The 12,604-nt window shown below is 39.3% G+C and overlaps 1 pseudogene; it reads right to left on the bottom strand.

The window, feature by feature from the left end:
* Positions 1-7,970: 7,970 nt before the first annotated feature.
* Positions 7,971-9,029, bottom strand: LOC106009363 (cyclin-G1 pseudogene; annotated as a pseudogene).
* Positions 9,030-12,604: the final 3,575 nt, after the last annotated feature.

The following is a 12,604-nucleotide window of genomic DNA, read 5'->3' as shown; positions in this document are numbered from 1 at the left end:
CCCTTCCTCTCCCACCACCCCTACCCCATTGGACCTTTTCCTATTTCAAAGTATCAATTATTAGTTATTAATCCTTTTAGTCCTTATTTACACTCTCAGTTTCTCACACTAGAGAAACTATTTGGTATTTACACATGTGTGTCCTATTTATTTCACTTAAGAGTATGGCCTCAATATGCATCCATTTAGCTATAAATGACTCTAGTTTCTCATTCTTTATGGCTGAGTAGTACTCCATTTTATAAAAAAAAAAACACATCTTCTCTATCCAGTTTCCAGTTGATGGGCACTTGGGCTGTTTCCAAGCTTTAGCAAACTGTGCCGCAATAGACACGGGTACACATATATCGCTGTGGTATGATTCTTTTAATTCTTTTGGGAAAATACCCAGCAGGGAAATAGCTAGGTCAAATGGGACCTCCAGGCCTATTTCTTTGAGGTATCTCCACACTGATTCCCATAGTGGTTGCACCAGTCTGCACTCCCACCAACAATGGAGAAGGGTTCTTTTCTCTGCACATACCCACCAGCATTTGGTATTGGTTGATTCCTTGAGAGCAACCATTCTTTCTGGGGTGAGGTGAAATCTCAGTGTTTTTTTCATCTGCATCTCTCAAATGACCAGTGATGTTGAACATTTTTTCATATGTTTATTTGCTGCTTTTACTTCTTTGTCTGAGAAATGTCTGTTTATTTCAGATGTCCATTTTTGAATTGGGTCTTTGAATTTGGGGGGGTCTGATTTTTTTCAGTTCTTTATGTATTCTAGTTAGTAGCCCTTGGTCTGAGGAACAGCTGCTAAAAATTTTTTCCCACATTGTAGGTTGTCTCTTAGCTCTGTTGTTGGTTTCTCTTGCAGAGCAAAAGGTATTCAATCAGATGAAATCCCAGTTGTTGATTCTTTCTGCTAGTTCCCGTGCTACTGAGGTTTTGTTCATAAAGTCTTTTCCTATGCCAGTATATTCAAGAGTTCTACCTAACTTATCTTCCAGCAAGTTTAGTGTTTCTGCCTTAATATTTAGATCTTTAATCCATTTAGATCTCAGTTTAGTTCATGGTAATAGATATGGGTCTAATTCTAATCTCTGACAGGTTGAAATCCAGTTTTTCCAACACCATTTATTAAATAGGCTATCTTTCCTCCAATGAGGGTGATTGGCTCCTTTGTCAAAGATGAGGTGGCCGAGTATGTCTGAAGTTGTTTCTGCATCTTCTAATCTATTCCACTGATCTTCTGTTCTGTTTCTTTGCCAGTACCATGCTGTTTTCATCACAGTAGCTTTGTAGTATAGTTTCAAGTTGGGGGTTTTAATACCCCCTGCCATGTCTCTGTTACCTAGAATTGCTTTTGCTATTCTGGGTCCCTTCTTGTTCCAAATGCATTTTTGGATTGTTTTCTCAAGGTGCATGAAGTATGCTGTTGAGATCTCAATTGGAATTGCATTAAATCTATATAGCAGTGTTGGAAGTATGGCCATTTTCACTATATTGGTTCTTTTGACCCAGGAACAAGGGATATCTTTCCATTTTCTTATATCCTCTTTGATCTCCTTTTTCAGAAAGCTGTAGTTTTCAGTGTAGAGGTCTTTTGCTTCCTTTGTTAGGTTGATTCCTAGACATTTCATTTTTTTAGATGCTATTGTAAAAGGAATTATTTCCCAAATTTCTCTCTCAATGAGTCTGCTATTTGTGTATAAGACAGCTATTGTTTTTTGAGTGTTGACCTAGTGTCCAGCTACTCTACTGAATCTGTCAATTAGGTTTAGAAGATTTTTGACTGAGTTTTCTGGATCTTTTATGTTAAGTATCATGTTATCAGCAAATAATGACAGTTTCACTTCTTCCTTTCCTATCTTTATTCCTTTTATTTCTTTCTCTTTTCTAATTGCTATGGCTAATGTCTCTGGAACAATATTGAACAATAGTGGTGATAGTGGGCATCCTTGTCTTGTTCCTGATTTTAGAGTGAAAGTTTTCAGTTTTTGACCATTTAGTATGATGTTGGCTGTTGGTTTTTCATAGATAGGCTTAATCAGGTTGAGATAAAGACCTTCTATTCCAATATTCTATAGCGATTTTATAATGAATCGGTGTTGGATTTTGTCAAATGCTTTTTCTGCATCTATTGAGATGATCATATGGTTTTTGTCCTTGACTCTGTTAATACAGTGTATTACATTTATTGATTTACAGATGTTGAACCATCCTTGCATCCCTGGGATAAATCTGACTTGGTCAGGGTGTATGATCTTCTTGATCACACTCTGTGTTCTGTTTGCCAGTATCTTGTTGAGGATTTTTGCATCTATGTTCATTAGTGAGACTGGTCTGTAGTTCTCTTTTTGGGTTGGGTCTTTCCCTGGTTTTGGAATCAAAGTCACACTTGGTTCCAGGAATGAATTTGGAAGCCTTGCTTCTCTTTCAATTTCCTTGACGAGTTTAAAGAGTAATGGGATTAGTTCTTCTTTAAATGTCTTGTAGAATTCAGCAGTGAAGCCATCAGGACCTGGGCTTTTCTTTGTTGGTAAATTTTTTTATTACATTTTCAATTTCACTCATTGTAATTGGGGTGTTTAGAATTTCTATATCTTCTTCATTTAACTTTGGCAATTCATATATATCTTGGAATCTGTCCATTTCTTTTGTGTTCTATTTTATTAGAGTACAGGTTGTCAAAGTAGGTATTGATGATTCTCTGGATTTCTGCTGGTTCTGTTGTAACTTCCCCTTTTTCATTCTTAATTGCATGGATTTGAGTCTTTTCTTTCCTTTTTTGATAAGGTTGGCTAAAGGTTTATCAATTTTATTTATTCTTTCAAAAAACCAACTCTTTGATTCATTAATTTTTGTATTATTCTTGTAGTCTCCATTGCATTGATTTCTGCTCTGATCTTTATAATTTCCTCTCTTGTGGAGGCTTTGGGCTTCTTATTCTCTTCTTTTTCTAGGAGTTTGAGGTTCTGCATTAGATTATTTATCTGAGTTCTCTCTGTTTTCCTAATATAGTCATACACTGCTATGAATTTCCTGTGTTTACTTTACTTAATTTACTTTCATTGTGTCCCATAGATTCCTAAATGTTGTACTGGCATCATCATTTACTTGTAGAAGCTGTCTAATTTCTTCTTTAATTTTCTCTGTGACCCATTGGTTGTTCAGGAGGGTGTTATTCAATTTCCAGGTGTTTGTGGGAGTTTTGCAGTTTCTCATGTTATCGATCTCCAATTTTATTGCACTGTCATCTGATAATATACAGGGGGTAATTTCAATTCTTTCACATTGACTTAGACATGTCCTGTGAGGTAGCATGTGGTCTATTTTGGAGAATGACCCATGTGCAGCTGAAGAGAATATGTATTCTGATATTGTGGGGTGGAACACTCTGTAAATATCTATTAAGTCCATTTGTTCAATGCCTTGGTTCAGTTCTAGAATTTCTTTGTGAAGTTTTTGTCTAGATTATCTGTCTATTTGTGATAGTGGGGTATTGAGGTCCCCCACTACAACTGTATTAGTGCTTATTTGGTTTTTCATGTCCATTAATATTTGTTTTGTATAGTTGGGGGCATTCGTATTTGGTGCATATATATTTGGGATTGTCATCTCTTCCTCTTGGATTGTTCCCTTCACAAGGATGTAATGACCATCTTTGTTTCTCTTAATTAGTTTTGGTTTGAAATATACTTTGCAAATAAGATTGCTCCCTCTGCTTTTTTTCTGGGTTTCTGTGGCATGGAGAGCCATTTTCCATCCTTTTATTTTCAGTCTATGAATTTCTTTTTGAGTTAGGTGTGTTTCTTGTATACAGCATATTGCTGGATTTTGCTTCTTAATCCATTCTGTCAGTCTACTTCTTTTGATTGGTGAATTGAGGCCATTAACATTGATAGTTATAATTGAGAGATATTGAGTCATCCTTGTCATGATATTTTACTGTTGTTGGCTCTTATTTCTGTTCCCCCCTTTCCCTTTAGTTTCTTACCTTGTCTGGTGGCTTCCCTCTGTTGAGCCTCATGGAGTTGTGACCTTCATTGCCTTTTTCTAGGATATTGCTTTGAACTGTTTGGAGTGCTGGTTTGGTGTTCATGAAATTTCTCAGGTGTTCTTTGTCATGGAAGTATCTAATTTCCCCATCAATTTTGAAAGATAATTTTGCAGGATACAACAGTCTAGGTTGGAAGTTATTTTCTTTTAGGGCTTGAAGTACTTCACTCCAGGCTCTCCTTGATTTGAGGGTTTGTGTTGAGAAGTTTGCCGTGATTCTGATGGGCTTTCCTTTATAGGTGATTTGTTTGTTTTCTCTAACTGCCTGTAGGATTTTGTTCTTCTGTTGGGTTTCTGGGATCTTGGCTATTATATGTCTAGGTGTAGATTTTTTTTGATCATGACTGGGTGGAGTTCCATATGCCTCACTTATCTGTATGTCCAATTCTCCTCCTCTGTCTGGGAAATTTTCTACTATTACTTCTGTGAATGGTTTTTTTTATGTCAATTGTACTTTCTCCTGTTTTTTCATGGAGTCCTATCAGTTTTATGTTCTTCTTTGCATCATCTAGCAGCTGTTGAATTGATTTCTCATGTTCCCTTACTATTTTTAAGAAATCTGTTTTCATGGTCCTTCACTGCAATCCTGTCTTCTATAGCTGATATTATATCTTCAGATTTTCTTAATCTGCTCTGTATGCTTTCAGTGGAGTTTTTAATCTCCTGAATACCTGTTTTAATCTGTTTCATGGTTTCCATTTGTTTCTTATGCTGGGCATTCCTGGCTTCCAGCATGTTTCTGAGCTCATTTATTTATTTATTTTTATCAGTTTCTGTTCTGGAGCCACTAATTATGTTTTTCACTTTGATCACCAGCTCTGTAGTTATCTGGGAGATTATTTCTGCTTTGAATTTTTCTAGAGCCTCATTCATCCATTTTGTTACTTCCTGTGCTATCAGTTCAGGGTATCCAGGTGGTTGATTATCGGACTTTTCCACCTCATTTCCCCCAGAAATTGCCTTTTGTGGATTGGAAGTCTGGGTCTGTGACTTGCTTAAATGCCTTCTCATTTTTGTTTTTGGTACTGTCCCTGGTTTAGTTCCTGGGTTGATATTTTGAAGTTGTTTATTGTAAGTATCTTTGTTGATCTATTTAAATCCCTTATGGAATGATTGCTTCTCAGAGGTGTCTTCCAGATATAGCTGGTCTTTAGGTTTTGAGTCTCTAATGACTCTGAGGCTATCTCATTTTCATTATACCAGGAAGGAAAACTGTTTAGATCAATCATGACACTGTAGCCCAAGTCATACAATTAGCAACACCATGGCATCAAATACCTCTTAAAGAATGACAATTTGTGGTAGTTATTAATCTATCACCTTTACAAAATAAAGGGCCTCTTTCAGGGTGTGTCTCTGCTGTCACAATAGACAATGTGGGCAGCAGTGTGCAGTTATAAGTCAATGAGTCTCAGTAAGCTAGTGCCAGACCCATGAGATTCAGGCAGATTTCTGGTTGCAAGTCCCAAGTTGATCTCCCTGTCCTCCTGCAGGGTTGCACTCTGCAAGTTTCTGGTGCAGGTTTCAGCTGCTTTTCCCCTGAAGAAAGTCCAGTTTCTTATGGGAGCTGATGATTCCTCCAACTTACCAATCACAGTGGTCTGGTGTGCCTTTATTGAAGAGATTCTCTTCACTTTTCCAGTGGGATTGTTGTCATCAGGGAGCTTGAGACAGGCACTCTCTCTGTTGTTCACTTCTGGAGCTCAGGACAATGGGTTTTGCTCCCTGTGCCTCTGCAGTGTGTAACCAAGTAGCTGAACAGCCAAAACGCCAGAGGCCAGGGGTGGGGGGAGTATTGTTGGAGGTACCCACATGGCCCAGCCATCAGCTGGTGGGCCTGCCCAGGGGGGCGGGGTCCTCCTCATCCTGTCCTGGTGCCTGGTGAAAAGCTGGTGGAGCAAGCTGCAGCAAGCAGGTCCCAGTCAGCCTGCAACTGCTAGGCCCCACTTGGCCCAGCCAGCTCTGTTTGGCCCAGGTGTCAGCTGGTGGGCCTGCCCAGGGGGGTAGTTGTGATGTTTTGAGAGTTCATAACTTAGCTTTTTTTTTTGGTACCAGGGATCGAACTTGGATCCTTGTGCTTGCGCAGCAGGTGGTGAAACCACTGAGCTAAATCCCTGGCCCAATATATATATATATTTTTGGTTATTTTGTTAGTTTGGTTTTTTTGGTACCAGGGATCATACTCTGACCCTTGTGTTTGTGAGGCAGGTGGTTGCACCACTGAGCTAAATCCCTGGCCTGAGGGTTCACCATTTAATCAATTATAACATTATGGAGTTCATAGTTCAGGGTTGTGGAGAAAGGCTTCAAAGAAATTTTTTTGTTGCTGCAATAATACTATTTATGTAAAGAACAAAAACTCCCAACTTATCAAAAGTTTATCTAAATATTGCTAGCTGTGTAAAGTAAATTTTTCATGCTCAAGTTTCATAATAATTATGTGGATGTATTAAATATTAACATTCAGTTTTGAGCAGTGGCACAGGCCATGGTCACAATCTCGCTGCTTGACACAGCTCCAGTGAAACCGAGACTATGGCTGAAACCATGACTCTGTCCTTTGCTTTCGCTTTCCGCGGTAGTAATTACCTCAGTGCTGTGCTCCCTGGGAAATCACTGAAAGGATAAAAGTCAGTACTTCAGAAATGGTTACTAGGCCGGGATTACAGGAAGAAATTGTAAATCCATTTACAGAAAAGCCCCTCACTCATACCTCCATGAGTAGTGGGGACGTGACATCCATATGCCCTGACTACACAAAGGGAGATTGGGACATCAACAAATTCATGACGCAGGCGCCCCACTCTCTGGCACCTGGTCACCCTTGACTAACACCAGCAGGGCACATAACAATGAGATCTGACAAAACTTGGCCTAATAAAGTAGCCTGACCTTTCTAGAATGCTTTCTGTTCCTTAAATGTAAATCTGATAAGTTAGCAAGAGTTCACGTAGCACCGGGAAGAGTATCTAGAACTGGGTGATCTAAAATAGTTTCTTAGGTGATATCAGCTTGCTCTTTAACTCTGTTTGAGAACACACTGTGTATGGACCCACATGCTTACCAAAGCCTTGTGTAATCAAAACATATATAAGTAAAGTGATTTCGGTATAACACAGACAAGACAAGCTGAGCTGCCGACCCTCCACTCAGTGTCTGTCTCATTCTCTTGTCGCCGACTCCACACCTCCTCTCAGGATCTGAACCCGCTGGAGCTGGACTCTGGGAGAGCAGGAAAAGATAAATTATTACTGTAAGTTAATAAATTTAGATGGTAAGAACATATATGCAGTGACTGAATTTATGTTTTTTATGAATATAATTACTTTCTATTATTCCAATTGCAATAGCAGTATATTGAGACATACTGGCAATTTTCAGAAACACAAAAGTGATCATCTTCTTTGTATTACTTTTTCTTTAGGTGTAACATTCAAGTTCATAATGATTCTCTGCTTATAAGCTAACAGTCTCCAATTCGTGCATAGATGGATCAAACTTTTGGTCCTATTATAACTTTAAATGAGCTAGAGCTTAGGGCTGCATTTAGCAAAATGTGCAATTAAAAAAGCATTACTTCAGCACTACCTTAAAAATTCAGATTATTAAAGAGGATGTTGTTTTCTAAGCTGCTAATTTAATGAAATGGTTAACATATATATCAGAGATTGGAAATTCCTAAGGGTTTTTTTTTAAAGTTCTTTTGAGACAGGGTCTCACTATGAAATTTAGGCTGAACTTGAACTCACTATGTAGCTCAGGCTGGCCTCAAACTCATATGATGATCCTCCTGCCTCAGCCTCCCAAGTGCTAGGATTACAGGCATGCACCACCATGCCCAGCCCTTAGGGTACTGTACCTTATACATAGCAAATGCCTTCAAATATTAGCTGACTAGATTGGTGATACAAGTTTTCCCCTTTTGCTATTCCAACTCCAGTTGGTTTATTTTGAAGATAATATTTCAATACTTCAATTGTAGAAGAAAAGTACACAATTTTCTCTATACAGAGAATAGCAAACAAAATTACCAATTAAGAAACCATTTCAGGAATTGTTGGAAGGTGAGTTATTCTATAGTAACTATGCTTCAGTTGCCATGCAGTATGCCCAGAAACAATCCGCTTCAACTTCTGAACATTTGGTTTGGAACACTTGTTTGATGAATATTCAGTTAAACACTTGGATACAAGCTCTTGCCAGAAGGTCAGATCTCTGCCATTTATCTTGAAATGTTTCTGAAGACATTTTACTCCTTCTGTTAACTCTACATACTTCTGTGCTTGGGTCTCCAATGCAATGATAGGTAAGGCCAACACAGAAGGCTTTGCTTTAGAAAATATGATCCTGCAGTGACATGCCTTAAGCTGAGCTTCGAGTCTTTCAAAATTTAGGCTCATTTTCCTTTCAAATGGCAAGCTCTCCTGAATGAGAGAATAATAGAGTTGTAGAAAGTGAAAGGCAGTGGTAGCTTTGACTTTTCAACACACCTTCTCCAATACAATCTTTTCCATACCCATCAAGTCTGAAACCATGAACTGATACTGACTTATTTGGAACAAGTCAGTTGCCAATGGGACATTTCTTTCCTCTTCTATTGATTTTACAGCCAAATAAAAGCAGCTGAGCACAACACACCCAAGGTGCTTGGGCTGTACCTTCATTTTAGACAGGAATCTGTCCAGTAAATTCACAGCTAGAGAAAGTGTCTTTGTATCAAAGCCAAAGAACTGATTAGACTAAGATCTTTCACCTGAAAGTCCCTCAGTCTTGCAGTCATTCTAAGGCCATTATCATGTGCAGATTCAATTAGTCTCAAGCTGCAGACCTTTGGCTGACATCTAGCCTTCTGTTCCAACAGAGAATTCAGCTGGTGTAGCAGTTTCTCAGAATTAGTTTTTGTCAGGACTTCTATCATCTTGTTAGAGACTGAGGCTCCTCAGTGTGATCACCCTCCCTGGGCTTGCTTTCACCTCACCCCACAGTATCAGATATAAGAGGCCTAGGAGATGAGAACACTTGAGGGCAGGAGGGGAGACACCCAGGGAGGGAGAACTGTCCTGGGTGGAAGTCTCCAGAGAGCCACCAAGACTGCACCACCCTCCTCCTGGAGGTAGGCACACCACACATGGTATAGAGAAATACTAAATTGTTCCTTAATACATTCCAAAAGAGTACAAGGTTGAGGTATGGGGCTCCCAATCTGAAATAAGAGAAACAAATATGGTGTCCCATAAGTCTCTGCTTGATACCTGTGCCCCTAGTGCATCCCCAGGGCTTCCCCCAAGGTTTATACCACTCCAGGGTGGGTAGCTACTGTCTGGAAAGAGTACCAGAAAATAAAACCAGACTGGACTATCTACCCTTTACCAGGGCTCAATCTTACCTTCCTCAGGTAACTCATATCCTTACTCCAGTAGGTACTCTTAAAGCACAAGTTACAATTGACTTCAGCCATAACAATCATGTTTAGAGAAGGAAGTACTGCTGCAAATCAAGAGATTTAAACCACTGCTTTCTAGTTCCTTGAAAGAGAGAAAGGAAAATAAGTTAACAGTCAAATTAGGGCACTTTTCCTGCAAAAGAGATCACCTCCAGAGATGGTAAATCAGAGATTTTGCCCTGGGCCCTAGGGTAGAGAAAGTTCTGAGAAATTTCTGTTGTCTATTGAGTCATTCAGACAACTTTTATTAGCAGCAATACAAAGCTACTCCTTTAGGGTCCACTTTAAATTCACTAAGTATTTGAAACTCATAGGTCCTCCTAGCAGCCACAATCTACATAGTAGATGTACTCTTATGGACTTCCTATGCATACATAAATGAAAAGAAAGGCTGGCTAAGATAGTCCCATATTCTAGTTAATGAGTAAAAACACAAATGCAAGTTATTGATTGCTATTTTCCCTAAGGTAAGACAAAACAGTTGTTGCAAGCTGCCTTAGTCTAACTTTCTGGAAGGAGGAGTGGTTTGACTACAAGATATTTTTCAAATGAACTCCCAACAAGTTGGAGAAAAGTTTAAGTGGAGTTTTTAACTCACTAGCAGAGAGAAAAAACCCAAATAAAGCTCAAGCTGGTTAAAAATCCCAAAAAAATTATCATACAGCATTTTATAAGTCCACAGTCAACATTCCAAAGCCCATAACCTATCAGAAAAAGCATTTTTCTCCCCTACACACATAAATGATGAAGACCATGTCTAGGAGGGAGAAAAGGTTCAGGTATTTTTACTCTATCAAAGATTTTTTTTGTACATTTGTCTTGAGGTCTTACCAGTAGTAGAGTAAGCTGTCCAAACCTGTAGCTCAACTCTTAATGGAGGCTTAAGAAAGGGCTCTGATGGCATCTTTTCAGATCACTCTGAGGCAGAGGATATCTGATGATCACTGACAGAGTTCTTTCACCTCACTGAGGAGTCCAGCTAGAGACAAGGTGTGGAGATTTTCTGCTGATTACCTGGATGGGCTGTCTGGAGCTAGTTTCTTCTGAGGGACCTTTGGGTATTTGCCAAAGAGTAGCCCTGGCCTTGACCCCCCAATTGTCACCTCAGTTTCTGCTAGTTCCAGGCAATCAGAGGTCTGTCTCCAAAAGAAACTCAGTTGCCTATCTGGTCAGTATTCCATCCACCATTGGTGTCAATCAGAGTGGGGATTCACCAGAGGGCAACTGGAGAAACCTGTCCTCTGCTTTGAGAGTGGCAGCTGCCCTAAAGGCAATTACTAGCTGGCAAAGTAACCACTGTTTGGGATTTATAGGGGACAGATAAAATCCTGAAACAACTTTATCTGAGCCGATTTCATAAGAGACCCATTTTACAACATTGTAAAGCAACTAAATGCAAAGGCAACACATACAAAACAAGAATAAAATGTAATTTTAACAAAAGACAATGCATAAGAAAAACAAGAAATTTGCAAACATTTAAAGCATAACTTAAAATTAAGACACTTTTGAAACAAAAGCCAAAACAAGGTCAGAATTTATATGAAACAAAAACAAGAATCTATGAAACAAATGTCCAGAGTCTATGAAACAAAAGTTACAATCTATGAAGCAAAAAGGCCAAAGTTAGAACCTATGAAACAAAACCAAACTCTTACCTCTGACCAGTAATCTAGGTGGAAGACCACCAAAATGATATAGGGGGAAAAGATATAACTCCCAAACCTGTTAGATATCTGAAATGTGAGTTCATGTTCTCTAAAATCAAAGAATGAATTCCAGGAACAATGGAGGTTAAAAGCAGGAAAAATTTATTGGGAGAAAGAAAGCTTCTGCCTAAGAGAGACAGAAGGAGGACCGGAAAATGGGTTGCCCTGGTCACTTTTATTTTTATAAAATGCACTTTGCGATTATTTTAAGGAGCCTCCTGCTCTGAATCTGCATAAATGTGCTAATAGAAGCAGCATAGAATCACAGATTAATGACATCATGTAGAATTATATTTTGTTTAAAGTACACTGGCTGTATACATTATGTGAATAGTGCACATGTATTGCCCACAATCCATTTTAGCTTCTGAAAGTGGAATTTGTTACATTTGTTTCAAAGGAAGCTGGACCTGCTAACTGGATCTAGAGATGGCTTGGGGTTGGCAGAGGGTTATGAAGACTGCAGAGTTGGGGCTGAGTAGCTCTTGCTCTCTGAAGTCTCCACCCAGTCCAGATGGTGACCAAGGCCTCAGGTGAGTGGCAGGATTTCAGAGCTTGAAGCCAAGAGTGTTAAAAAAAATGATCTGGGGCAAAATGGAAGCCAGAAGCCAGGAAGGTGACACCAATGGAGGTTGAACCACTTGTCCTGCGCTTGGGCCCAGGAAGCAGAGCCAGGCTACTCTGGGAGTGGAGAGAGAGCAACCCAGCAGCACACTGCAGCTCTGCATCCTTGTGCCCTGACCCAGGGGATCAGGGACAACATGACATCTGTGACCATTGGGTGCTGGAGACTTGGTGAGGGGGTTGTAGGGATATTCAGAGGGGTCCAAAATTGCTATAGGATTTGAATTTCCTGGTGGAATCAGCCACTCTGCATCCTTTCTGGATCTGCAAGGACCACTCCCTCCCATCTTACACCACTTTTTAAAAAAATTAAATTCTTTTATTGGTACATTTTAGGTACATAGCACAATTACATTTCTCATTGGGAATTGTACCTTTACATAATGCATCTTGGTTCTTATTTTTTTTCCCATTCCAAGCCCTCCCTTCATGCCCTCCACCCTTCCCTATTTACAAAGACTTTATTTCCATTTTTTCCATTTCTCAACATTTTTCCTTTCCCTTCTTTCCTTTCCCCTGTCCCTCCCACTACCCGTACCCCTTTGGACCTTTTCTTCCTATTTTGCATTATCAATTATACATTTTAGTCATTGGTACATTTTAGGTATACAATATAATGACATTCATCATGGGAAATTTGCACCTTTACATAATCTCTCTTGGTTCTTATTTTTCACCCTTGCCCAGCCCTCCCTTCAACCCCTCCATTCCTCCCTATTTACAAAGATTTGGTTCCTATTTTTCCATTTTCTCATATTAATCCCATTCCCTTCTATCCTTTCCC

Source organism: Heterocephalus glaber, unplaced genomic scaffold, assembly GCF_053883595.1.
Source record: "Heterocephalus glaber isolate CG9 unplaced genomic scaffold, H.glaber_assembly_v1.0 deba00000470, whole genome shotgun sequence".
NCBI lineage: Eukaryota > Metazoa > Chordata > Mammalia > Rodentia > Bathyergidae > Heterocephalus > Heterocephalus glaber.
This window is presented reverse-complemented; position numbering and strand designations above follow the sequence as displayed.